The 27,382-nt window shown below is 42.8% G+C and overlaps 1 long non-coding RNA gene across 1 annotated transcript; it reads right to left on the reverse strand.

The window, feature by feature from the left end:
- LOC116623906 lies at nucleotides 1-27,298 on the reverse strand. The gene is made up of 7 exons (XR_004297794.1): nucleotides 27,007-27,298; nucleotides 19,326-19,408; nucleotides 16,247-16,410; nucleotides 6,604-6,736; nucleotides 2,175-2,292; nucleotides 357-419; nucleotides 1-85 (listed from the first exon to the last, which is right to left on the reverse strand). It is a non-coding gene; the product is annotated as an uncharacterized LOC116623906 (long non-coding RNA).
- Between the last annotated feature and the right edge of the window lie 84 nt (nucleotides 27,299-27,382).

Here is a 27,382-nt window from a genome sequence, read left to right on the forward strand (position 1 = left end):
ATTTCAGGCACAGGGTGGATGGAGCAGCAATGAGGGGAAGCAGAAGCGCAGACCTCTGGCCACTGGTCCCACTTGACTAGTAATACTGCATGGAGGACACAAAGGGAGAAACTTAGATGAAACTCGTACCCCCCCCAATAAAAAATAAAAGCACAATTCAGTATAATTATGCCCAGATTTCTGCTGGGAGAAGTTTGCACACTAATGTTTTACATAAAGACCGCCAGGCGAATTAACATCCTGAGTGCTTAAAGGAGTGGGGTAGTGGGAACAGGGTAAACTGGCGAGAGTTTTGCTCTCTCCCACCCCAACAATTACCCTTAATGCCCCAGACACCACCTCCCTTCCCAGCAAACCTCGTTTTTCAGACTCTGTCAGTCTGTTCCCAGAAACCTCAGGTGGTTTCTGCTTCTGTTGACCTTAAAAAACAAAAGAGCCAGTTATTTTACCAGCAAAATGAGTTTGTTCAGGAAGAGCAGAGGAATTGCAATTCAGGACAAGCAGACTATGGTAAACCACAGGTAAACCCAGAGAACAGAGGGGCTTGCTTTCACCGGGGAAAAGAGGAAGCTGGGAGGGGCTGTTTCATTGAGTTCTCACTGGCTGGGCTGTTGCTGGGCAAGGAGAAATTCTTCCTCCCTCAGGCTGGGGTAGGGAAAGCAAGCTGCTTCCTACTTGGAATTGTGAGATATGCTTCTTACAGCAGGTGGTAATGCATGAGAGCTCCCCCTTCAGGGCTTCCTGACCCCATTTTAAATGAGGTTTCCTTTATTTTCACATCTCCCCCTTTCGATCAAAGTCTTTTTTCAAAAGAATTGCTAATCAAAAGTCAGGGTTGTGTTGGGTTGTTGTTGTTGTTGTTGTTTTCATATTTAGTGGTTTCGTGCCCTTGGTGTCAGAAAGGACCTTTCCTGGTTGTCATGTCCCACATCAGAGGGAAAGTGCATAGACTGGAAACCGCTGAGGTCACATTTGAGTAACAGGGAATGGTAGGAGGGAGAACAGTCAGGCATTTCCCATCTGAGATAAACGTTGAAGATCATCTCAAGGTGCTGAGCTAGCATCACCCTATCAGGCACGTTGTTTCTATGAAGGTTTGAGAGGCAACAGGTATAAAGCTTAAAAATGATTATAAAGGGGCGCCTGGGTGGCTCAGTCAGTTAAGCGTCCGACTCTTGCTCTCAGCTCAGGTCTTGATCTCAGGGTCATGAGTTCAAGCCCTGCGTTGGGCTCCATGCTAGGCATGGAGCCTACTTAAAAAAAATAATTATACAGAGGAGGTACCTGGCTGGCTCAGTCAGTAGAGCTTGCAACTCCTGATCTCAGCATTGTAAGTTCGAACCCCATATTGGGTGAGAGATTACTTAAAAATACAATCTTTTAAAAAGTGATCATACAGAATAAGATGAGCAGAACTTCTGCAAGGCTAAAGGGGTCTTTTCTAAAAGGCTTGCAGGGGCACCTGTGTGGCTCAGTCAGTCGAGTGTCAGACTCTTAGTTTTGGCTCAGGTCATGATCTTGCTGTCATGGGATCGAGCCCCGAGTCGGGCTCCACACTCAGTGTGGAGTCTGCTTCAGATTCTTTTTCCCTCCCCCTCTGCCCCTCCCTGCTCGCTCACTTTTGCACACACTCTCTCTCAAATAAATAAAAATATTTTTTTAAAAAAGCCTTTCAAAGAGGATTTAGCTCATTTGTATTTCCCTTGGATGCAGGGGAACAAATAATAAATAGGGAAGAACAAATCTGTTTCTGGTGTCAGATCCAACGGTCAGAAAGGTTCCCCTTTTGCAATAGATTAGACCATGAAAGAAAGGGATGAAATAAGGTAAGAAGTAACAGCAAGAAAAAGGTATACAGGTCTGGTCCAGTCATCTTGGGAAATCTGTCTCCTTCAGCTGTCGTCTGCTTCAATTCCTAGAAATCTTTATTTCCAGGTACTCAGTTGGTGTGCAGATCTAATCAGGGTTTGGTGCTTTCTGTAGAGGTGACACATGGGGGGAATACCTGGCTGGCTCAGTCGGAGGAGTGTGCAACTCTTGATCTCGGGGTTGTGAGTTCGAGCCCCACGTTGGGTGGAGAGATTAAAAAATTAAATCTTAAAAAAAAAAGATGTGACATATGGATCCAAGAGTCATCCAAGAAGTTTGGCCGCACAAGGGTTAGTTAACAGTACCTGATAGGGGCCTTTCCAACAGGGTTGAAGAGAGTCTTTCTGTAGATGTCTTTTCCAATAGATGAAATCTCTGGACTGCAAGGTATGATGCTTAAGATCTTTATCTCCCAGGAACACACTGTGGAAAGATTGTTCTACTAAAGCATGGTTATTGTCAACAGAAGCAATTAGGCCTTTGCAATATTTAAGCATATCTCTTTTTACCATTTGTGGATCGAAAGAAGCAGAAGCCAAGTACATTGGCCATCCTGTGATTATCTCAAAGGGTGAGAGTTTATAGGTTCCAAAGAGGTAGATCTAAGATGTAGGAAAACTAATGGCAGTGCTTTTGGCTGGAGTATTTGAAGGGCCTCTACAAATTTTGCTTGACAATGCCATTAGTGTGTTTGACTTGCCCTGAGGATTAAGGGTAGTAAGCACAGTGGAAGTGTTGTAACAATAGCCAAACAGCACAAACTTGCTGAATCAAGTTCCCTGGTCACTATGAAGTTTGAGGGGGATTCCCCAGGTAGGCATGATTTTTTCCAGTAGGATTTTAGCCACAAAAATAGCAGTCCAGTGAGAAAACATACAAACCATTACCAAGACATATTTATATGCCTGAGATGGAGGAAGGTGAATAAAATCCATCTGCCAAACTTTGATCCACTGGGCAACTTAAAGTGTCCAGGAGCAGTGCAGACAGGTTTTCCCGAATTATATTTAAAGGCAGGTGGGGCAAGCAAAGTAGGCACTCTGTGGTCTTATTTACATTTACCCACCAGTATTGGCTCAAAGGTTTTCATTTTATCAGCAGACTAATGACTGGATACATGTACAGTAGTCAGTAATGGGAATTTTAGAGTCTCTGGCAGCACTGGATTATTATTTGGCCCAGCCCAGAGTTTTCTTTTTTTTAATCAAACCAACAGTCATTAGGTTTTCAATATTGTTTTTCCTTTTCTGTGGCTGATTGTTGGGCATCACTATCATTTTTTCTAGATTATCATTTGGGGAGGGGAACATCCCTTTGGACCATGACAGAGGCTTGGCTGTTGGTTCCTTTGAGAACAGCATTCATTGTGGAAATATCAACTAGGTGGTTTCCTCTGGCCTCCAAGGAATCCAGTTTGGAATGCGCAGGGACCTAATACTGGCCAAAGCATCTGGCAAGAGTATGGCATCTAGTAATTCCTGAACATAAAGGCCATTTTTATTTTTTATTTTTATTTATTTTTTGACAGAGACAGAGACAGCGAGAGAGGGAACACAAGCAGGGGGAGTGGGAGGGGGGAAGCGGGCTTCCCGCCAAGCAGGGAGCCTGATGCGGGGCTCGATCCCAGGACCCTGGGACAGTGACCTGAGCCGAAGGCAGACGCTTAACGACTGAGCCACCCAGGCGCCCCCATAAAGGCCATTTTTAATTTTGTCCCCACTAGAAGTGAGGAAGCCTCACTGTTTCTATAGCATTCCGAAGTCATGAGCTACTCCAAAGGCCCACCTACAGGGGGTATAGCTCAGTGGTAGAGCATTTGACTGCAAAGGCCCACCTACCATCAGTATAGATATTTGCAGTTTTGCCCTTGGCTAAAACGCGGGTCCAAGCAAGAACATATAATTCAGCCTGTTGGGCCACAATAGCTGAGGGCAAAGGTGCTGCCTTAATGACTTCAAAAACAATTGTAATACCATACCCAACATAATATTTACCATTTTCGCCTTTTAAATAAGAACTACTGATAAACCACCAAAAAGTCTGCTTTATCCAAAGGAGTTTTCTATAAGCCATCATGGGGAGTCAGACAGTCATGAAGAGTATTGTCCACAGAGAAGGAAGAATGGTGGCAGGGTTAAGATTACAGCCGAAGAGTTTGGAATCCAGTTTTGCACAGTAGCCAGCTAGCCTAAGAAAACCTTATAATTGGCTTAGTTGGGGGAAGTTCAGGATGCCATGAAGCCTATTTGGATCTAAGTGTAGCCTTTGTTCTGAACTCAAGTGCCGCAAATATCAAACCAGAGTCTGAGCAAACTGCAGTCTCTCCGTGGAAACTCTGTGTCCCTTTAAGGCTAACAGGCTTAATGGCTGGATGCTGTCCCTGCAAAGACACCTGAGAAGGGGATCAGAGAAGCAAGTCGCCTAAGTATTAATAAAGCAGAACTTCCAGGTAACTTTCTATCTTCTAAATCCACTTTTAAGTTTTGGGAGAAGTAGGAAGGACTTTCAGCAAAACTCTGGAGCATTACTGTCCAGGTACACTGCTTTTCTTCCCCAAAAGGCAAAGAGGTAATTGACTGACCTTATCCACAGAGAAATCAATCACAGCGAAAAATCTGATGGAACAAATAAAAGATGTTGAAGGTCATCTGATTCACCTAGTTGGCAATTTTGGTTGTTGCTATCAAATTCTAGAATTATCTCCCCCTTTCAGGAGAAAAAAAATTCCAATGCTATTTTTCTAAGAAATCTCAGCCCAAAAAATGAATAGGGGCAGAGGAACTAAGAAGAAAAGAATGGGTATCTCTTAAAGGAAACAAGAAGGAATTGGTTTAAAGTAGGAACCTGTTGAGGTTTATTAGAGACCCCCACTACTTGAACCATTTCAGTACTTTGAGCAGGGGCTGTTTAATAACAGTAGGGTCATGCACTGAAAGTGTAGCTCCGGTGTCGATAAGGACACAAAGAGATTCATCCCCAATCTGGAGAGTTTTTTCTCCAAGCTGGTAAAGAGGAAGGACTGGGAAAAGCCCCTGTAGCTCTTCGGAGTCCTGTAGTTGGGAGTTCGGAGGGCACTGGAAAGGCTGGTTGGAGGGCTGAAGGCACCTAGAATGCTCGCGTTTGGAACAATCTTTCTTCCATAATGGTTTTTGCAATAATGGCAGAGACCAGGAGGGGGCTGGTTTTGTTTTAGGGGCCTCCACTTGTTGGAGTTGAAAATTAAAGATTTTAGTGGTCTTCCTTGTAGCCGAATTCTCTGGGATGTGGGTAGACCACTTTGCTAAATTAACTGAATCTGAAGTGGACAGTTTCCCATTCCATCCTAGTCCTTTTAACTACAAGGGAAAAATCCCAGTTCAGCCCTTTAATGAACACAGAATTGAAGGGTACCTGAGTGGATTTAACATCCAGAGGGAGGCCAGAATTTTCCTTAAAAACAATTCAGAGGTGACTGTAATAGTCGTGTACAGGTTCACTGGGTTTCTGAGTGCAAGCTTCAGTCTTGTTCCAATCAACAGGTCTTGGGAAAGCCCTAGGGACTGCGAGGTGAAGTTGTCTGGCAACTGCCCAGCCTGATCATATAAAAAGGCATGGGGTTGGTCTCTCATTTAAAGTTCTAAAGATGGGACACCTGCGTGGCTTAGTCAGTTAAGCGTCTGCCTTCGGCTCAGGTCATGATCTCAGGGTCCTGGGATCGAGTCCCGCATCAGGCTCCTTGCTCAGCGGGAAGCCTGCTTCTCTCTTTGCCTGCTGCCCCCCTGCTTGTGCGCTCGCACTCTCTCTCTGACAAATAAATAAAATCTTAAAAAAAAAATAAAGTTCTAAAGATTTTTCAGGATCATCCCAATTAGCTGTTTTCAACCAGTGCTGGGCCTGGCCTTCAATAAGCATGTCAACTAGTTGATACAAATCTGAGGAAACTGGTTGGCAGGTCTGAACGACTGTTAAAATCCTGGGCAAATCTATGAGGATCTTCAATAACTCCAGGAAAATCTTTGACTATGACTCATAGTTCAGCCTTAGTCCAGGGGACATGGGAAATTAGGAGCTTAGCATCAGGATCCTCTTAAGAGTCTAACTTTAAAGGGGCAGGTTCTAATGGGTTCAGAGAAGGGAGAGGGGAAAGGTTCAGAAAAAAAGGGAAGTTCACTGAGAGAACCAGAATGAGGAAGCAGAGGGTATAAAAGATGTGGGGACGAAGACAAAGAGGACAGGGGAGGAAGAAAAAGGCCTGAAAAGGGTTTTTTGCATTCTTTCAATTGTTTGTTCACCTTGGTTAATTTAAAATAGTATTTTGTAAAGAGATGATTTTAGAGTCTTGGATACTCTTGGAAGCTTCAAGATATTAATTGAAATAGGTATCCCATTCAGTTCATTTTATTTTAGAGCTTCTCATTTCGTTCTAAGAAAAGCAAGTTTGAGAAGACCAAAAGTTCCCCATAACAGCCATTGGAGTCCTAAGTTATTTTTTGTTAAGTTGGTCCAATTAAAAATGCACATGAGGAACCATAGTTTTTAAACATAAAACTGGCTGGGGTCCCAGAAGGAGGACCCTCCTGAGAGAATTTAGCAGATTGAGAACCCATTACTCAAAACCAGAGGTTCAGGAAACAGAAGAGTACTCACCAGGAAGGACAACATTTTCACAAAAAAAAAAAAAAAATTAATCAGATCCCAAATAAAGTCGGAGAGCTCAACCAGAAGGAGGGAGCTCAGATCCGAGAGGAGACTTACCGAACTAAAAGCAAGAAGATGACTCACAGAAGCAGAGAGCACAAGGCACTAACTGTGGGTACTTCACACGGTTCTGGGGGTCATTAGTTCCTCAGGGGTTCATCTCCTTTGGGTCCCAACATTACATGGTGACCTTAAAAAGCAAAAGAGCCAGTTATTTTACCAGCAAAATAACTTCATTAGGTAATGGAGAGGAATTGCAACTCAAGACAGGAAAACTACAGTGAACCACAGGCAAGTCCCGAAAACAGAGGAGAGGGGCTTCCTTTTAGGAGGGGAAAGGAAGAAGCTGGGAGGGGCTGTTTTGCTGAGTTCTTACTGGCTGGATTGTTGCTGGGCCAGGAGAAATTCTTCCTCCTGCTGGGGCATTATAAGGTAAGCTGCTTCCTCTTGGGCAATGTGAAATATGCTTCTTACAAGCAAGTGGTAACACGTGAGAGCTCCCCCTTCAGGGCTTCCTGACTCAATTTTTAAATTTTTTTAAAAGATTTATTTTTTTATTTATTTGAGAGCGAGAGTGAGCACGCATGGTGGTAGGGGCAGAGGGAGAGGGAGAGAATCTCAAGGAGACTCCCCACTGAGCACGGAGCCCGACGCAGGGTTTAATCTCACAACCCTGAGATCAGGACCTGAGCTGAAATCAAGAATGGAAAGCTTAACCGACTGAGCCACCCAGGCACCCGCTGACTCCATTTTAAATAAGGTTTCCTTTATCTTCACACTTTCCACTTTAAAGCCTCACCCAAGTCCTTCCTCCCAGTCAAAATGTACCTCTCTAGGGCACCTGGGTGGCTCAGTTGTTAAGCGTCTGCCTTTGGCTCAGGTCATGATCCCAGCGTCCTGGGATCGAGCCCCACATCGGGCTCCCTGCTCTGCGGGAAGCCTGTTTCTCCCTCTCCCACTCCCCCTGCTTGTGTTCCCTCTTCTCGCTGTCTCTCTGTCAAATGAATAAATAAAATCTTGAAGAAAAAACAAAAAACAAAATGTACCTGTCTATTCCCTCAAGGCCATACTCTTTACTAGATGTCAGTGATATAATTCAGGGTTCAGGCACACTAATATTTTGATGATTTTGTTTCCCCCATGCCCCACATAAGAGTTTCAAGGAATGTATTATGATGAATATTAAATCAGCAAATTTCTTAGGGGCCTAGTGTGAACCCAGCACTGGGCTAGATCCTATAGCACTGTATTAAGGAACAGAAAAACTGCCACTGGGGTGCCTGGGTGGCTCAGTCAGTTAAGCGTCCAACTCTTGATTTCGGCTCAGGTGGTGATCTCAGGGTCGTGAGATTGAACCCCACGTCAGACTCCATGCACTGCACAGAGTCTACTTCTCTCCCTCTCTCTCTCCCTCTGCCCCTCCCCCTCCCCCTGCTCACACACTTGGTGCACATGCACTCTCTTTCCAATAAATAAAATCTTTTAAAAAATACTTTATAAAAAAAGAAAAATTGCCACAGTGGATTTATCCAGCCTACTCCCCAGTTGCTAACATTATCAACAAAGAACACACTCCGGAAAAAACAGAGATGGGGCACCTGGGTGGCTCAGTTGGTTAAGCGTCTGCCTTTGGCTCAGGTCATGATCTCAGGGTCCTGGGATCAAGTCCCATGGCAAGCTCCTTGTTCAGCAGGGGAGTCTGCTTCTCCCTCTGCCCCTCCCCTGCTTGCGTGTGTGTGCGTGCGTGTGTGTGTGTGTGCCCGCACGCACGCGCCTCTCTCTCTCTCTCAAATAAATAAATAAATAAATAGTCTTTAAAAAAAAAAAAAGGAAAGAAAAAACCAAGATGGAACATTCATACAACCTTTCTGGCAGGCTTTTTAGCCAAACGTAGAAAAAGCTTTAAAAAGTCACATAATCTTTGACCTGTAATTTTACTCCTAAGAATTTATACTAAGGAAGTAATCAGAGATACATACAAAGATGCAAGTGCAATGATGTGTATTGCAGCATTATTTATAATACTGAAACAATCTAAATATCCAAAATAGAGGGCTAGGTAAATAATTCATTCTTTATCCATATGATAGAATATTGTATGTACATTAAAGTCCTATTAATGCAAGACTCTTTAAAGACAGGAAAAATCTATTGTTGATTGTGAAAATTTTTGTTTTAATTTTATGCATAGAAAAAGACTGAAAAGATTTACCTTAAATGTTGAAAAAAATGTTTATCTCAAAATGATAGGATTATTAATGACCTTTTTTGAGCCACCTGTTCTAAATTTTCCACAAGAAACATTCTTTTTTAATTGGGAACAAAACAATGAAACTTTCTATTTTTTAAATGTAATATTCCCTGAGAAGGACTATTTGTCTTCCTCATAACATCAAAGAGTAACTATATTCCCAGCTTCTCCTAATGTAGCCATTTATAGTTTTGCATTTGTAAATGTGTTTAACCTTTTTAAACCTTCTGGCTTCTGGTTAGTAACTTGTCCTATTATTTTTTTGAAATAATTATACATTCAACAAAGGTTGCAAGAAATGTATAGGGAAGTCCCATGCACTGTTTCCTCAGTAGCCCCCAATGTTAGCATCTTATACAACTATAGTGCAATATCAAAACCAAGAAATTGACATTGGTACAATCCTCAGTGCTTATTCAGATTTCACCAGTTATACATGAACTCATTTTGTCTGGGTGTTGTGTGTGGGTGGGTGTTTAGCTCTATATAATTCTATCAGATGTATAGGCTTGCATAACCACCACCACAATCAAGATCTAGAACATTTTCATCACAACAAGGATCCCTCATGTTGCACTTTTTTTTTAAGATTTTATTTATTTATTTTAGAGCGAGAGAGAAAGAGAGAGAGAGCGAGCGCATGAGTGGGGTAGGAGCAGACGGAGAGGGACAAGCAAACTCCGCGCTGAGCGTGGAGTCCAATGTGGGGCTCGATCCCACGACCCTGAGATCATGACCTAAGCTGAAATCAAGAGTCAGATGCTTAACCCATTGAGCCACCCAGGCTCCCCCATGTTGCACTTTCATAGCCACACTTACCTACCTCCCTCTCCAATTCTTCAACCACTGAACATCCTTCCATCACTATAATTCTGTCATTTCAAAAATGTTATGTAAGTGGAATCACACAAGATGTAACCTTTTGAGATTAGCCTTTTTCACTCAGAATAACTATCTAGAGATTCATCCAGGTTGTCACAGGTGTCAAGAGTTTGTTCCTTTTTCTTGCTAAGTAGTATTCCAAGGTATGGATATACCAGTTTGTGTAACCATTCATTCATTGAAGGACATCTGGGCTATTTCCAGTTTTTGGCTATTACAAATAAAATTTCTATGGACAGGAAGGGACCAAAGTGGGACTAGGTATGAGCCATCTGATCTGACAGCCTAGAGAAGGGCTGGAGTAGTAAGGATGGGGCCAGGGTTTGTGACGGGCCTTGTGTGAACCCTTAACCCTAACCTGCTCACCTTGGAGAAGCCCTGAGCAAGAACCCTGGCTATATCAAACTGTGCAAGATTCAGACAGCCCGGAAAATCTCCAAGATGATTGCCACATCACAGAATCTTATCTATCTCACTGCTGACACAACCTTGTCCTGAACCTACGGGATGAAAGTTTTGCCCGGGGCAGTGACAGCCTCATCAAAGGGAAGAAATGAGCCTGGTGACCAGGAACTCCACTCCCGGAGAAGAAGTGGATCTGTTTCTCCTCTGGTTTTTGAAGAGCCAGCTTGGGGTCCAAGCACACCCCCATCCCACCCCCAGCATCATGTGATGGTCCCTCCTGCATCTGTCCTCCCAAGCCTTCTTGAATGAACAAAGCCTGACCAGTTTTGGGGGGAATGATTTTGCTCCTCCCTGTGTTGGCCAGAGGTGTTGGGACAGTGTGATTTCTAAGTGATTTCCTACAGTGTTGGTTCCTCCCTCCAGGTGGGGAGGTGATAACCACCATCTCAGGAATTCTCAATAAATTTTTATTACTTAAAAAATTTTTCTATGGACATTCACATTTTACTATTTTTTTAAATTCTTAACTTGTCACCCAAGAACCCAAGAAAGCCGCCTCCTCCTATATACTAGAAATTGTTGAACTAATCTATGTTTACCTTACTAATACTGGCACAGTTTTATGAGAAACAAGCGAGATTAAGAAAAAAACATGCAGTTATACCATATTTATTCTGTGAATTATACTTTTTAATGTATTTGTCTCTGCCCCTTGACCATGAACTATGTGGCGGCAGGGACCATGACTAAACTGCCTCTACTCCTAAGCCCCATGTTGGGGGCAGAATTTACTAAACAAACAAACAAACAAATAAATTGCCTCTACTCCTAGGGCAGGACATAGGGCCTAGCATAGAATAGGTATTTAGAAAATGTTAGGATCTTGGGCGCCTGGGTGGCTCAGTCGGTTAAGCGTCTGCCTTCGGCTCAAGTCATGATGCCAGGGTCCTGGGATGGAGTCCCATATTGGGCTCCTTGCTCAGCAGGGAGTTTGCTTCTCCCTCCCTCCTCTGCCCCTCCCCCGATTGTGTGCTCTCTCTCATTCTCGCTTTCTCTCTCAAATAAATAAATAAAATCTTAAAAGAAAATGTTAGGATCTCTAGGGGAGGGTGGGGTTCAAGGATACATGTTTTATAACAAACTCCACAGATTATAATAGGCAGTCAGGGTTAAGAACTACTATTTAGCTGGATAAACAAATATGGAAAGGGGAAGAAGGAAAGTTCATGATAGAAGAGAGCAGACTCAAGACAGCAAGGAGATGGGGGACGGGACAGGGGTATTGATGTTCTATTATTTTTCTCCACCTTACAGAGTTTTCTGTGTCCAGATTAACCTCTAGCCTGCATGGTAGGGAATCAGTGATTTCCAGCACTATGTTTGAGAAGTGCTATTATTGAATCCCTACGTCTGACTGGGCCAAACAAGACAGCTTGCATCTGCTCTGTTAGGTTTTACCTATTTGAAAGGCTGCTCCACACGTCTTTGGAGCCAGAGACACCTTCAAGAGTTTGATGGAAAAAGCATTTGGTGATATGAATGAACTAGAGGTGCTTATTTGTTTAGATGGCATAATTATGTTTGGCGGAGCTTTGGCGAACGATGGCTCCTTATATTACTGGATCACCTGGGAAATAGCCTAAAACTGTCCCCTGACAAATGCCAGGCCTGCTAGACCTCAATAAAATATGATGGATGTATAAAATCACAACAGGGGCTGGGCAGACTCTGGAATATCACTGACTGGTCAGGCCCCGAAATTTTAAAACATGAAGGGGATTCAGCAGACACCACAGGAGCTGGCTGAAGGACTGTTCAAAGATTGCAGAACACCTCAATGAGTTAGCTCAGGGTGATCAGATCAGAATCGGAACACACGTGATTGAAGAGGGGGAGAGGCAGGTCAAAATACCAGGCCTGGCAGTTAGGAAGACTTGTGCGTGGGGCACAACTATGTTGCATATGAAAATAAAGCTGTCCTTGCGGGGGGATGCCCCAAAGCAAACAAAGCAGTTTTCCCCCAGGCAAACTGCTCTCATGCGCTTCCTCTTGCGCTTTTGGAGACTGGCCGGCTGCCTGGCTCAGGGATCTGTTTTAGCATGTGTTGTCCTCCACTGCCATGGCCTTTTATAAATTGACGGCAGTTTTGAAGACTGGAGATCTGTGCTATGTCATAAAAACACAGAGGTGAGGATAACCACTGCATCTGCCAAGTGAGGTCTGTCAGCTGGTGAGACTTGGGATCCAGTTTTTAAAATTGAGTTTGTAGCACAAAGTGGACAATGACAGACAACACCTTCAGGTACTTGGTGTCCTGGAAAGCAGAGCCTTGGAGCTGAAGTCAGGCCTGGACTGATTGTTTGAGGAAAGGGCATCTCCTTTTTTTTTTTTTTTTTTTTAAAGATTTTATTTATTTGAGAGAGAGAGAGAGAGAGCAGAAGTGAGGAGAGAGAAGCAGACTCCCAGCTGAGCAGGGAGGCTCACACGGGGCTCGATCCCAGGACCCTGAGATCATGACCTGAGCCGAAGGCAGATGCTTAACCATCTGAGCCACGCAGGCACCCTGGAAAAGCATCTCCTTTATGGTGGAGAGCTGAACTATTGTTCAGAGTGAGTACGGAGAGTGGGGAGGAAGGAGTCAAGTACAGGCTCAGTCTCTAGGATTGAGAAGACACCTGCAAAATGGTTTCCCTAAGCTTGCTTGGAGTCAAAGTAAGCTCTAACTTGAGAAGGCGAGCCCTGTCTCACGTTTTTTCACAGGCCCTCAAAATGCTTATTTCAGCCTCCGCCTGCCCTACTGAGATCTGCAGGCTAAAATCTCATACTGGAATGTGGAAAGGCTGTGACCTGGAGGTCCCTGTTCTCCTCCAAGCTGAGAAGTGAGGGAAAAACTGGCAATGATCCAGGTATATGCCCTGGGGTCTACCCTTCTTGAAGAAAAAGGTACCATGGCAGTCCAGGTGCTGACAACCACATTTGACATCAACAAAAGAAGCTGAAAAAGGTAGTAGTGTTGCCAGAAAAGCAGGACTGGTAAGAGCAAAGGAAGAGCACGGCTGCTTTAGGGTTAATGCGATGGACCCTCAGTGGCAACTATAAATATGGCCCTAAAGAGGCCAGTAGATTATCATTATTACTATAATTTGGGTTGATTACTGTACATTTTCATCTGAAAGAAGACAGTTTTGGAAAGTGAGGGGAAAAAAAGCCCTGAAGCCAGACAGACTCAGGGTTGGATCCTGGCTCTCCCACTATCTATGCTGGCTTGGACAAGCCAGTGCCCTTATCTGTAACATGAAACACTCCCAGTGACCATCAATATTTAGTACACAGGCAGTGGCAGATCCAGCTTTTGTGGGGCCCGAAGCTTATACCATTTGGGTTAAGTAAGTTTTTTTTTAAAGTGCAAAATTAGGTACAATCCTGAATATCTATTTAAAATGATACAATAAATGACAAGAAACTACAAGTTTTAAAAACTGACAAAATGTACAAACATCACAAAATTTTTTAAAAACAACAGTATTTTTCCTTATATTAACTGGTACAACTCCTTGCTACCTTTTCTATATTTTTTGCCTGCATCTTTTGATCACCTCTTCATCTGATACCACTTTTGTACTATAATGTCTATAGAGAGAACAGGAAACAATTTTTTCCTAAGAGTTTAGAAAAGTTTCTTTCGGTTTCCCAACCCATCACTGATTAATGTCATGTATATATTCTGGGTTGTTGTCAAATTTGGGAAAACCTCTATCAAATCTCTATCATTTCTTGTATATATAAGCTGTAAGATTTTAGACTATGTCAAGTTCTTTATGTAATGACTACTCTTAAATAAGGTTTAGATTTACTGCTTTAAAAGTGTTGAGGGCCCTCAAGTCATTTCTACACTGGTACAGCCACCCATAACTTAACTATATGCAGAAATGATAGCAAACCACATAAAATATATCCTGCTAACCCCAAATTAATGTATCTGTAACTCAATTTCTCTTTGGTTGGATCCCCAAAAGAATAGCTCCAGTAAAGGGGCACCTGGATGGCTCAGTCAGTTAAGCGTTTGCCTTCGGCTCAGGTCATGATCTCCAGGTCCTGGGATCAAGCCCCAGGGAGTCTGCTTCTCTCTCTCTCTCCCTCTGCCCCTCCTCCCTGCTTGTTCTCTCTCTCTCTCAAATAAATAAAAATCTTTAAAAAGGGGCACCTGGGTGGCTCAGTCGTTAAGTGTCTGCCTTCGGCTCAGGTCATGATCCCAGGGTCCTGGGATCGAGCCCCATATCGGGCTCCCTGCTCAGCAGGAAGCCTGCTTCTCCCTCTCCCACTCCCCCTGCTTGTGTTCCCTCTCTCACTGTTCTCTCTCTCTGTCAAAAAATAAAATCTTTAAAAAAAAAATCTCTAAAAAAAAAGAATAGCTCCAGTAAAAACAGAACTCTCCATAGAAAGCAAACAAAGGCAGAAAATGTAAAAGGAGCAAAAGTGTTTTTTGGGTTGGATGAAGATAGACAACACTCACTTTTAATACATCTTGTGTCTTCACAAGTAGGTTTAAACTTAATAAAAGTATTCCCCTCCCATATACGTTTAAAGTAGTCTAGTGTTGTGAATTCCATTGACAGAATTTGGAAAACCACGCCCCGGAAGAATAAAGCCTCAGAGGAAACCTGCTGGAGCTAATCTATGGCAGGAAAGCCTTCCTCACCACTGAATTCTAAACCCGTTCTGTGGCAAAAGACTTCCTAAAGGAGGACAGCAAAGACAGAAATCCTAAAGGAAAAGATGGGACAGATTCAGCCATACTAAACTTAAAAATATCTGTGAGGTTAAAGCAAACAAAATCAAACATTAAAAAAAAAAACCTAGGGGAAAAAAGTACCTGTTATTCATATTACAAAGGATTGATAGCCCCAATATAGAAATCAATTAAAAATTTTAAAGCATGAGAAATCCAACAGGAAAACTGGCAAAGAACATGAACAGGCCATTCACAGAGAAAGAAATATGAAGAGGCAAATATTGAAACAACTGGCAAGGAGTTAGGGAAACCAAGCCCCCTCACCCTACTGTTGGGAATGTATATTAGTTCACCTTTATACAGGGCTATTTAACAATATAAAAATAACACTAACATTTGTAAGGAGCTTTGCACTGATTAAGTTATTCAATTCTCACTCAGCTTTATTGATATTCAATGTGCATCATTTGTAATAATGAAAAACTCAAGACTCCTCAGACACCCAACAATAGGGTTTGGTTAAATGGATCATGGAACCTCTATACAACAGGATTGAAACGATCTATATTTACTACATGAAAGCTCTCTAAAATAGAGTTAAGTTTTTTTTTAAGGCTACAGAAGATGATGTACGATATCCCATTTCCATCGTATAAAAATTGCATGAATATCTATCAACATATGTATACAGAAAAATCTTGGGGAGGGGCGCCTGGGTGGCTCAGTCTTAGTTAAGCGTCTGCCTTCAGCTCAGGTCATGATCCCAGGGTCCTGGGATCGAGCCCCACATCAGGCTCCCTGCTCAGCGGGAAGCCTGCTTCTCCCTCTCCCATTCCCCCTGCTTGTGTTCCTGCTCTCACTATCTCTCTCTGTGAAATAAATAAATAAAATCTTAAAAAAATAAAATAAAAATAAAATCCACGCTTCAATTCAAAAAAAAAAAAAAAGCATCTGCCTTCAGCTCAGGTCATGATCCCGGGGTCCTGGGATTGAGCCCTGCATGGGGCTCCCTGCTCAGCAGAGAGCCTGCTTCTCCCTCTCCTTGTGCGCACACTCTCTCCTCTCTCTCTTTCTAATAAATAAATAAAATCTTTTTAAAAATCTTGGGGATATATAGCAAAATGGTAACAACGGTTGTTTCCAGGTGGTGGGATTTTAGATGATTTTGATTTTCTGCCTTCTGGTTTTCCACGACTGCCTTCTGAACGTCGGCTATCAACACCACTCCTGGGCAGCAGAGGTACAGTGGGCTCGATGGGCACACAACCTGTGGTGGTACACAGGGCTCCAGGCTTACGGGAGCCCCTGTTTTGTTTAATACCCTACTGTCATGATTTTGCAATTTTGAATAATTCACGAATAAGGGGCCCCATATTTCCAGTTTGCACTGGGTCCTGCAGATTCTGTAGCTGGCCCTGTCAGGAGGATACCTTGCCTCTTCAGCTGTCATCCTGAAATGTGTTGTCCGCAACCGCCACCGCTGTGAGAACGTGCTGTTTTCAATTTTCCTTCCTTCACACAGAAAGGAAAACCTCTCGACAAGGAGGCTTTGGACTCATTTTTTCCACTGTCAGCAGGCTGATCAACCCTCTCCCTGGAAGAGGAAGGAAAGCCTCTGAGGACCGACTGTTCTTCTTCCCTATTAGATTTTAGCTTTACACTCTCTCCCAGCCCCCAACAGGATGGATTATCGGTGTCCCTCACAATATCTGCCTATACCTTCCAAAATGCCGATCCTGGCAGGGGAAAAGCCTGTTCTCCTGAGTAACACAATCAATGGCAGCAACTACTCTAGCGTCAAACACATTTGCGTACATTACCTATGTAAATTGTCTTTAGGTCATTCAGTAATGAGCCCATGACCGTGGCCATGAGATTTCCTTATAGTTTATTCCCATCAACTAAGCTTTTCATTGTCAGAAACAGTTTCATATAATCTTCCACTTGGAGATTTCACTGTGCATTCCTCCCTTTGGATCTTTTGTAAAGATATATTTTTTGAAAAACTAGCTACCCCCCACCCCTAAGAAATCATGCTTTTGCAATGTCAAAATAATATCCTTAACCTCCTTTATCTCTACCTTTGTTTCCTATTTCTAAGGCAGTATCTACTCAGAGGAAAGAGGGTCACAGTCCTATAGTGACTCAATTGCCTTTAAAACAGTGGTTGTGACATCTTATCAAAAGTTTCATGAGGTCAATTTATATTACATCCACCGAATATTTTATCTGCATGCTATTTAATCCTTCAAATAAATCCAGTTAACTAGATAAGTGTTATAGAAATCACATCTCCTCTAAGGAATTCTTTTGGTCCAAATATCTTCTACTAGCTTTTCTGACATGACAGTCAAAATTCCCAGTTGTTTTTTTTAAGATTTTATTTATTTATTCGTGAGAGACAGAGCGAGAAAGAAAGGCAGAGGGAGAAGCAGGCTCCCAAGGAGCAGGGAGCCCGATGTGGGACTCGATCCCAGGACCCTGAGATCATGACCTGAGCCGAAGGCAGACGTTTAACCATCTGAGCCACCCAGGCGCCCAAAATTCCCAGTTCTTGAGTCACCTCTGTTGTCCCATAGTTGCCACATAAACAAAAAACGTCTAATTTTGGATATTGTCAAATATACATGAAAGTATAGAGAACAATACAATTAAGTTCCAGGTATCCATTACTCAGCTTCAGCAATTACATTCTGCCAATCTCAATCATCACTTTTTAATTTTGTTTCTTGATTTAGAGGAAATTTTGAGCATTGGGCTCTCACTAGGAATACAGCCAAATTCATAGTCTCACTTGAAATAAAGCTGCCACCTCAGTAGCGGTTATCTAGTTAGAATCTAAAAGCATCCCCATTCCCAGATTCCCCATCTCTAACCAACCCGCTCCCCAACTCCCCCTCCTCCCACCCCTGTGCTGCAACCGGCATTTGTCCCAGCTAACTGATCTAATGATCTAATCCTGTCTCCTTTCAACTACAGGAACATAGGACAGGGAGGCTTTGAGAATACATTTGTTCAGCATGCTGCAGAAGAGGCAAAATTGCCGTCTGACCCGTGCATCCCAGGGCAATTCCATTTCACCTCTTTACCTTCTGGAGAGGTGAACAAATAACAGAATTAGAACAAAATTTATTTTTTACATCTTTTGTTCGGAGATCTGTTTAGGGGCGCCTAGGTGGTTCAGTTGGTTGAGCTTTCAACTCTTGGTTTCGGCTCAGGGCATGATCTCATGGGTCCTGAAATGGAGCCCCTCTCCCCCCCCCCCCCCCCCCGTTGGGCTCTGTGCTCAGCGGGGAGTCTGCTTGAAGATTCTCTCCCTCTGCCCCTCCCCCCACTTGTGCACACATGCAGACGTGCTCTAATAAATAAATCTGTTTTTTTTTTAAAGATCTGTTTAAACTGATAAGAACAGATACTACACTTGGGGCACCTGGGTGGCTCAGATGGTGAAGCGTCTGCCTTCGGCTCAGGTCATGATCCCAGAGTCCTGGGATCAAGCCCCACATCAGCAGGGAGCCTGCTTCTCCCTCTCCCTCTGCCTGCCGCTCCTTCTGCTTGTACTCTCTCTGTCAAATAAAAAATAAAAAATCTTTAAAGAAAAAAGATCTGTTTAAAAGCATGCCATGTCTATGCACGAGAAAGTGGGTATTAAGCAAAGGAGGCAAGAAGAGCAAGGCTCTGAGGGAGTAAAATGGAGAACTAAGTTATGGGTCATGGGAAAGGAAGCAATAGTTCTGGGCTGCCTCTGACACTTATCTCCTTTAATCTTCCCAACAACTTCAGGTACAATTGGATTCCCATTTTACATCAGAGGAAACTGAGGATTCCCGTTTTACATAAGAGGAAACTGAGGAAACTCAAACTTCAGAAGTCCTGTGGCTCCAGGCACCCAGTCTGTGAATGTTGGGAGGAGGAATTCAATCTTACCTGAATCCAAAGCTGTGCTCTTTCTACCTAAGCGGTAGGCTTGGGAGCACTGGGCACTCACACAGGACATTTGTCGGGGTCCCCAAGATAATCTACTTTGAGGCCTCAGCCTGCAAACAAATGCCACTTTGTAATGAGACTTTCTCTCTTTCTCACCAGATGGTCCCCTAAATTAGTTGAAGCCTGTGGGCCTTAAATATAAAATAGGCGGATGCATCTTGATTATAATACGGCAGTTTGGTTTTAGTCGCAAGCGTTATGCTTAAAATGTAAGAATGTGATTGACTTATAGCATTTTCTTTTTAAAGGATGAAAGTCCCTTGTGCTTGATCGGCCCAGCCCCTGGATGCCTGGCTGCTGCTCGCCCAGACAGAACTATACACCCAGGCAGGCTACCAAAAGCAAAAGTTCTATAGCCACCTTCCTCAGACAGGCCTGAGCCACATGACCTTCACCCAATCCACACTGCTGACGTTGCCCCTTTGAGATCCAATGGAGGCAGTTCATGCTCTTCCTCCCTTGGCCAGACTAGGCAAGCTGTGTTTCCTCAAGAAGCCCCTGGCTTGCTGCAATATTACTCACCCAGCTCCTTCTTTGCCATCACCATTTACCTGACCCTGCTGATCCCTCTGGACTGGACATCCGCCCTTTTCTTCCACACTGAGCTGGGGGGAAAAGAGGCAGCTTTAAAACCTGCTTCTCTTTTACTCACACTTAGTATGCCTGTTTTGTCTGTATGTAAAGGCCCACTCACCTACAGCTAGGAAAAATCCTGCTCTTGTATCTAACTTTGGAACTGAGAAATCAGTCTTTATTCAGACACACACGCTTCCTCCACAAAGCATGGCAGCTGGGGTGGAGTGGGGGCAGCAGTGAGGTTGCAGGATCCAGGAGGGATAGCGAGAAAGGCAATGCTGAAAGAAGAGAGAGGAGCAGTCTCCTCAGGGAAGGGAGATGTTATCATAGAGTTAAGCAGGCAGCAGTAAGGAAGATGAATTCACAATTCAGGAAAAAGGGAGAAGGAGCTAAGTACCAAGCACTATGCTAGATGCTTTACATATACCAAAGGAGGAGGGACCGGAAATGAGGAGAAATTTATGAATGCTATGACACTAATTTAGGCAAAAAGTAATGAAGGACTTAGTAGAATGGTAGCAGTTTGAATGGAAAGGAAAGAATAAACAGGATTCACTGTGAGGGGAGTTTCAGGCTAACTTACCAACTGATTGGGTGCAGAGGTCAGGGAGGAGGAAACCAAGAGAGCTTTGGGTTTTCATAGTAAGTGACTGGGAAGATAGGGGACATTAACAGGAAAATGACTGTCAGGAGATGGACGTAGGCAAGGTTGATCAATTTGGTTTGGGACCTAGTTAATATTTAAATTTTTTTTTAAAAGATTTTATTTATTTATTTGAGAAAGAGAGAGAGTGGGAGGAGGGGCAAAGGGGAAGGGAGAGGGAGAGGGAAAGAATCTCAAACAGACTCTGAGCTGAGTGTGGACCCTGACATGGGGCTCGATCGCAGGATCCTGAGATCATGAGATGAGCTGAAACCAAGAGTCAGACGCTCAACCGACTGAGCCACCCAGGCACCCCTTGAAATTTTTTATAATACAAATTTTCAAACATAGAGAAGAATTGAGGAAATAGGATACTGAAGTCCCATGTACCCATTACCTAGCTCAACAATTATCAATTCATGGCCAATCTTGTTTCATCAATACCTGACCTATTCCTCCTTTCCCCAACTGGATTATTTTGAAATAAATCCCAGATACATGATACCATCCATAAACACTTCAGTATGTATTTCTAAAAGATACTCTTAATATAGCCACATACAATTATCTTACCTAAAAAAAATTAATCATCAAATACTTAATGTCATCGGTAAGTATTCAAATTTCCTCGATGGTCTCCTTGTTTATAGTTGACTGGTCAAAATCAGGATCCAGATAAACAGACCCATTGAATGTAAGATTCTGTCTAAAACTGCCAGGTATACATACCAAGCAGGCAACTGAAATTTCAGGTCCAAAACTCAATGAAGAGGTAGAGGCCAGGAATACAGATTTAGAAATCATCTTCCCAGAGGGAATGATGAAGCTATTTGAATAAATGAAGCTACTGAGTAGATACCATAGAAGGAGAATATAGCAATAAAAATGGCCCAAGGATAGAACCTTGGGGAACAACGACATTCAGGAAGAGAAGAAAGAGCCTCCTGGGATGGGGATAGGAGTAGTTTGAGACAGAAGTGAAAAGTTGGAAAAGAAAACAAGATAGTGATGTCACTGGAGCCAAGAAATGAAAGCACTGCACAGAGGGAGGACCACACAATTTTGCCCACTTAATGTTTTCCATCACAAAAGTCTTGGGCTGGGGCACCCAGGTGGCTCAGAAGGTTAAGTGTCTGCCTTCGGCTCAGGTCATGATCCCAGAGTCCTGGGATCAGGCCCCAAGTCAGGCTCCCTGCTCCCTCTGCAATTTCCTCCGCTTGTGTGCTCTCTCTCTCTGTCAAATAAATAAATAAATAAAATCTTAAAAAAAAAAAAGTCTTGGGCTAAGACTCAGTCCCTGCTCTACTGTGTAACTTTCTAGCTATGTTACACATTAAGCAAATCATATCTATAAACCTAACATTCTTCAGATGTAAAAAACGGATAAGACCAGTCCTTCCCATTAAAAGGCTGTGTAAGGATCAAATGAGAATGGATGCACGTGAAGAAGGCCTTTTTTAACTGCAAAGTATTGGACAAATATGAGAGGCTATTCACTCAATAAACCTTTACTGTTTTTATTAATGTGAAACTATAACTTAACTGTTGAATGGAGGGTTAAGTTTCTAATATTAAAAAAATGCTGAATTTTAAAGGCCATGATTCTTCAAGTCTCACACTAGCTAGCTCTTATGAGCATCTATCATCTGCTGGGCACTGTTGTAAATCCTCCACATAGGGGCACCTGGGTGGCTCAGTTGGTTAAGAGTCTGCCTTCAGCTCAGGTCATGATCCCAGGGTCCTGGGATGGAGTCCTACGTTGGGCTCCCTGCTCAGGAGGGAGTCTGCTGCTCCCTCTGCTCATGTTCACTCTCTTTATCAAATAAACAAATAAAATCTTTAAAAAATACATCCTCCACATACCTTAACTCATTTGATCCGCTCAAAATCATGAGATAGGTACTATTATGAGCCTTGTTTTACAGATGAGGAAGCTGAAGCTGAGAGGAGTGAATGAACTTGCCCCAGGTCACACAGCTAGGAAACAGGTGAGCCAAAGCTCAAGCCAAGTCTTTCCTATGCCCAAACCTGACCTCTTAATCACTACACCAAAGTTCCTCTTAAAAATATGTCTCGAGGGCGCCTGGGTGGCTCAGTTGGTTAAGCGACTGCCTTCGGCTCAGGTCATGATCCTGGAGTCCCTGGATGGAGTCCCACATCAGGCTCCCTGCTCGGCAGGGAGTCTGCTTCTCCCTCTGACCCTCCCCCCTCTCATGTGCTCTCTCTCATTCTCTCTCTCTCAAATAAATAAATAAAATCTTTAAAAAAAAATATGTCTCGAGGGGCACTTGGGTGGCTCAGTTTGTTAAGTGTCTGACCCTTGATTTCGGCTCAGGTCATGATCTCAGGGTTGTGAGATCGAGTCCTGTGTTGGACTCCACACTCAGCAGGAGTCTGCTTGGGATTCTCTCCCTCTCCCTCTGCCCCTCCCCCCACTCGTGCCCCCCCCAATAAATAAATAAACAATATCTTTTTTAAAAATACGCCTTGAGGGACGCCTGAGTGGCTCAGTCGGTTAAGCGTCTGCCTTCAGCTCAGGTCATGATCCCAGGGTCCTAGGATTGAGTCCCGCATCAGACTCCTTCCTCAATGGGGAGCCTGCTTCTCCCTCTGCCTGCCGCTCACCCTTCTTGTGCTCTCTCTCTCTCTGACAAATAAATAAAATCTTAAAAAAAAAAAAAAAGAAATTAGTCCCTTAAAAAAAGTATGCCTTGAGGGGCACCTGGCTGGCTCAGTCCATGGAACATGCAACTCTTGATCTCAGGGTCCTGAGTTCAAGCCCCACACTGGGCTTAGAGCTTAAAAAAATTAAAAAAACAGTGGAAAAAAATATGCCTGAAAAATTAGAAGATCGCCATACTATAATCCTAATGAATTACAGATCTAGGCATTAAGCATCCATGCAGCTATCATCACAGAGACAACCAGACATTATATGGCTCCTGAATGAAGCACACATCCACCATCTATGAAGTTAATTTTGCGCCCCACCCCCCCCCAAACCGAACCTGAATCAAACAAAACTTTTAGATTAGGGTTACAGTTGCCAGATAAAATTCAGGAAACCCAATTAAAGTTGCATTTCAGATAAACAACAAATAATTTTCCTAGTATAAGCATGTCCTATGCAATATTTAATATGTCCCATGCATTATATTTGGGACATACTTTTACTAAAAAGTATTCATTGTTCATCTGAAATTCAATTTTAACTGGGTATCCTGTATTTTTATTTGCTAAATCTGGCAATCCTACTTTATTGTTTTTTAAAGATTTTATTTACCTATTTGAGAGAGAGAGAGAGCACGAGCAGGGGGGAGAGGCAGAGGGAGAAGGAGAAGCAGACTCCCTGCTAAGCAGGGAGCCCGATGCAGGGCTCAATCCCAGGACCCCGGGAACATGACCCCAGCCGAAGGCAGTCGCTCAACCAACTGAGCCACCCAGGCACCCTGGCAATCCTACTTTAGATCTAACTACCCATTTATAAGAAACACAAAGGACTGAGAAATGTACTAATCTGAACACTCACTAGATGTTTGATTATATTAAGAAATTATTAACTTTTTAGTTGTCTAGCTGTATTGTGGGGTTTTTTTTTTTAAAGAAGCTCTTATCTTTTATAGATACACATTGAAATGTTTGTGGATGAAATTATATAATGTCCTGAAGGTCCTTCACAATAATTTGGAAGGGAGGGAAGTGGATGGGATATAAATGTAACAAGACTGGCTGTGAACTCATGATGTTGAAGCTTCCTTAAAAGTACATGTGATTTCATTATACTCTTCTATTTCTGTGTGTGTTTAAAATTTCCAATAAAAGTTTTTAAAAGAAACAATACCTAGCACAGTGACTGACATACTGTAAATACTTAATACGTATCTGTTGGCAGGCAATTTTTTTTTTTAAGAAAGCTCTCAGATGGCCATCAAATGGAAAAACATTCTGGAAATGAGATTACAAGCATGAATATGCCTGAAAACACAAATGAGATTCATTTAGGGACCAAACTATACTCAAATGGAAACAATAATGAATTTGCCCAGACAAGGGAATTTGTTTATTGAAGATGAACAGTTGTGAAAGTCTGGGCAGAAGAGGTACATACATTACAGGTACCTAATTTGGGTAAACACATAAGACATCTTTAACCCTCCAAAAAGATGTCACGCGGAAAACAATCCACCTTAGGTTTTCTTCAATATTAAGTATTCCAGTGAACTGCTGTGGAAAGCCATATTAATTTCCCAAAGGCCTTTGGACAGATTTTGAAAATTTGAGTGCTCACATGCAAGTAAATCGCCAGTTACTAGAAATTTATGACTTCTCATGCTGAATAATGCATGCACTTGACAGGAGGTCTTTATAAAAAATGCAGTATTGTCAATTTTAAATGCAGTGTTGCCTTAAGTGCTGGGTACATGAGGACAACCAAATTCCAAAGCAATCTCCTGCACAAGGTGCAGGCTACTGTGTTTAGTGAGTGTTTAGTGTAGGTACGTGAAATAAGTTTATTTTATGCTTAATATCCCACTATATGGATATGTTATAATTAATTCAACCATTTCTCTTATTGATGGATGTTTCCCACCTTTGCTATTATAGACAACAATGCATTTACCCTTCTACATTTAGCCTTACATTCTGGTGCTTTAATTTCTGGGAGAGATTATAAGAAGTGCGTTGGCTGGGCCAAGAGTATAAATATTCTTAATTTTAATAGATACTAATTGCATGTATTTTTAAATTAGGGCTACAATGTGGAATGGTCTTCTAAAAATGCAATCACCTAGGGGTGCCTGGCTGGCATGACTGGTTAAGGATCTGATTCTTGGTTTCTGCTCAGGTTGTGAGCTCAGGGTCCTGAGATCAAGCCCCGCGTTGGGTTTCATGCTCAGTGTCTGCTTGAAATTCTCTTCTCCCTCTGCCCCTCCCCGCCACATGCTGGCTCGTGCGCTCGCTCTCTCTCTCTCAAATAAACAAATCTTTGTTTAAAATAAATAGGAATTGCATTTTTGAAATTATTTAACTACAAGTCAATCATCTTACTAACTTCACTACAAATGCTAAGTATATTTCAGCTCTGCTTTAAGTAGAGAACTGGGTTCTCCAACAACCTCCGATTAACAGTGCCTTGGTATTAGAAATCCCATGGTTTATTCTGTTTCAGAGCATCCTGTAGCTGTACTTCCAGTTTGGTCCTTCCTTATCAGGAAGTGGCATTTTAAATTGTCATCTTGTCAGTCTCTGAATTCTGAGTGCCATTTCAATCTGTCCTTTCTTGGTCCTTTTTTGCAAGGAGAGACTGGTTCTCTGCACTCTTTAAAAAGGTGCCTAGGGGTGCCGAGATGGTTCAGTAGTTAAGCATCTGCTTTTGGCTTGGGTCATGATCCCGGGGTCCTGGGATCGAGCCCCGCGTCAAGCCCTGCATCGAGCCCCGCGTCAGGCTCCCTGCTCAGGGGACAGGCTGCTTCTCCCTCTCCCTCTGCTGCTCCCCCTGCTTGTGCTCTCTCTCTGTCTCTCTGTCAAATAAATAAATAAAATCTTAAAAAAATAAAATAATAATACAAAAAGGTATTTTTTTTTAAAGATTTATTTATTTTAGAGAGAGTGCAGTGAGGAGGGGCAGAGGGAGAAAGAGAGAACCTCCAGCAGACTCCCCGAGGAGGAACTCGATCTCACGACCCTGAAATCATGATCTGAGCAGAAACCAAGAGTCCGATGCTTAACCGACTGAGCCACCCAGGTGCCCCCCAAAAGGTATTTTTATTAGTAACTTTTCCTCTTTTACTTTTTGTCCCTCTAATCTTGAAGATCCCTTTATTGGCTACTCTTCAAATTCAAAAGTAACAAATGCTTGTTAGAACCAGTGAAACAATTCACTATGAGGATGTATAAAGACAAAGCTCATCACCTCCACCTCAACCTCCTGATATAATCAGTATTAACAGCCTGCTGAGTCTTCCACAACTTTCCCTGCTCATACAAACAGATCACATATGTAAAATTTTGTTTACACCAAAATATAATCATACTATACATTGTTTTGCAACGTGTTTCACTCAACTATATATGTACATATATACATACATATATACTTATTGTATATGTGACAATGACAATATCTAGTATTTAACAAAATATAGTGGAGATACTCCACAGTCTTAAGTTCCTTTCCAGTTCTAAAATTTTTGTATTCCTTCAGAGAACATACTACCATTATAATTATTTGTAACGAATTGTTCAGTGTCTTTCTTCCCTGAGAGACTGAGAACTCCATGAAGGCAGGGGGCCAATTTTGCTCACCCCTCTAACTCCAGAATTTAGCATAGTGCTGCCAGGATAGTAATTGGCTAAAATCTATTTGTTCATTGTTTCAGTGCTTCCCGAAACCTTCAGTCTACTTAAACTGGGTCACTGTCAATACTCAAACATTTATCTTTAAGAATTCAGGCCCGAAGAAAGTCACCACTCAGTGTTATTTGGATGGAACCTAGTGACAGTACATTTTAAATATTTGGGGAAATTTGTATTTTTTAGCAAAAAAAAACAAAAAACAAAAAACACCTCGCTACCACAAAAAAAAAAAAAGAATTTTAAAAAGATCACGTGTTTAACAGAGAGTTCTGCACTTGTAATTAGGAAACCTGGATTCTAGTCCCACTTCCAACATTAATTACCGTGTGGCCTTTAAGAAGTTCCTTTCCTTTCTGGTCCTGGGGTCCTCATCTGTAGCTCTAACCTTCATTAATTCCAAAAGTATGTACTGTCTACTGCTTGCTGGCACAGGCTAGGTGCTAGTGATATAGGGATGAATAATAATAACAGCCAACATTTAATGAATGCTTACTCTGTGCTTGGTCTTTTACTAATGGAGTCCTATGCACTCTCATTTATCTCCTATGAGCACTACCGTGATATTTTCTGTACTTTACAAAGGAGGGAACTGAGGCATAACGAGGTGAAGTAACTTTCCCAGCATACCAAAGGACGCGGTGAAGACAGGATTGCATTCCAGTCAGTGGGGCTTCAGATGCCATTCCAACAACCATAGAAAATCCTTGCCCTCATAATTCGAGGAATGTTTCAGTGGCTTGCATTTTGGTCCCAGCCCAGGAATACTGGGTGGCGCAGCCTCCTCATCGATATGAGGATGCAACGATGCAGTAGCACGTTAGAGAAACTACTGGGAAACGTGACACAAGCGCTGCAAGCCGTAATGCTCTACCTCGCTCTCGCGGTTTCCACGCCGAGAAGGTGAAGAGGTGGGAGGTGTCAGCGGGTCGTACGCACGCACGCCTCCCATTGGGTACAGGAAAGCGCGCGGGTCACGCCAGCAAGACGCGCTTCTCTGAACTCA

The sequence above is a fragment of the Phoca vitulina genome, unplaced genomic scaffold (assembly GCF_004348235.1).
Source record: "Phoca vitulina isolate PV1807 unplaced genomic scaffold, GSC_HSeal_1.0 scaffold62, whole genome shotgun sequence".
Classification (NCBI taxonomy): domain Eukaryota; kingdom Metazoa; phylum Chordata; class Mammalia; order Carnivora; family Phocidae; genus Phoca; species Phoca vitulina.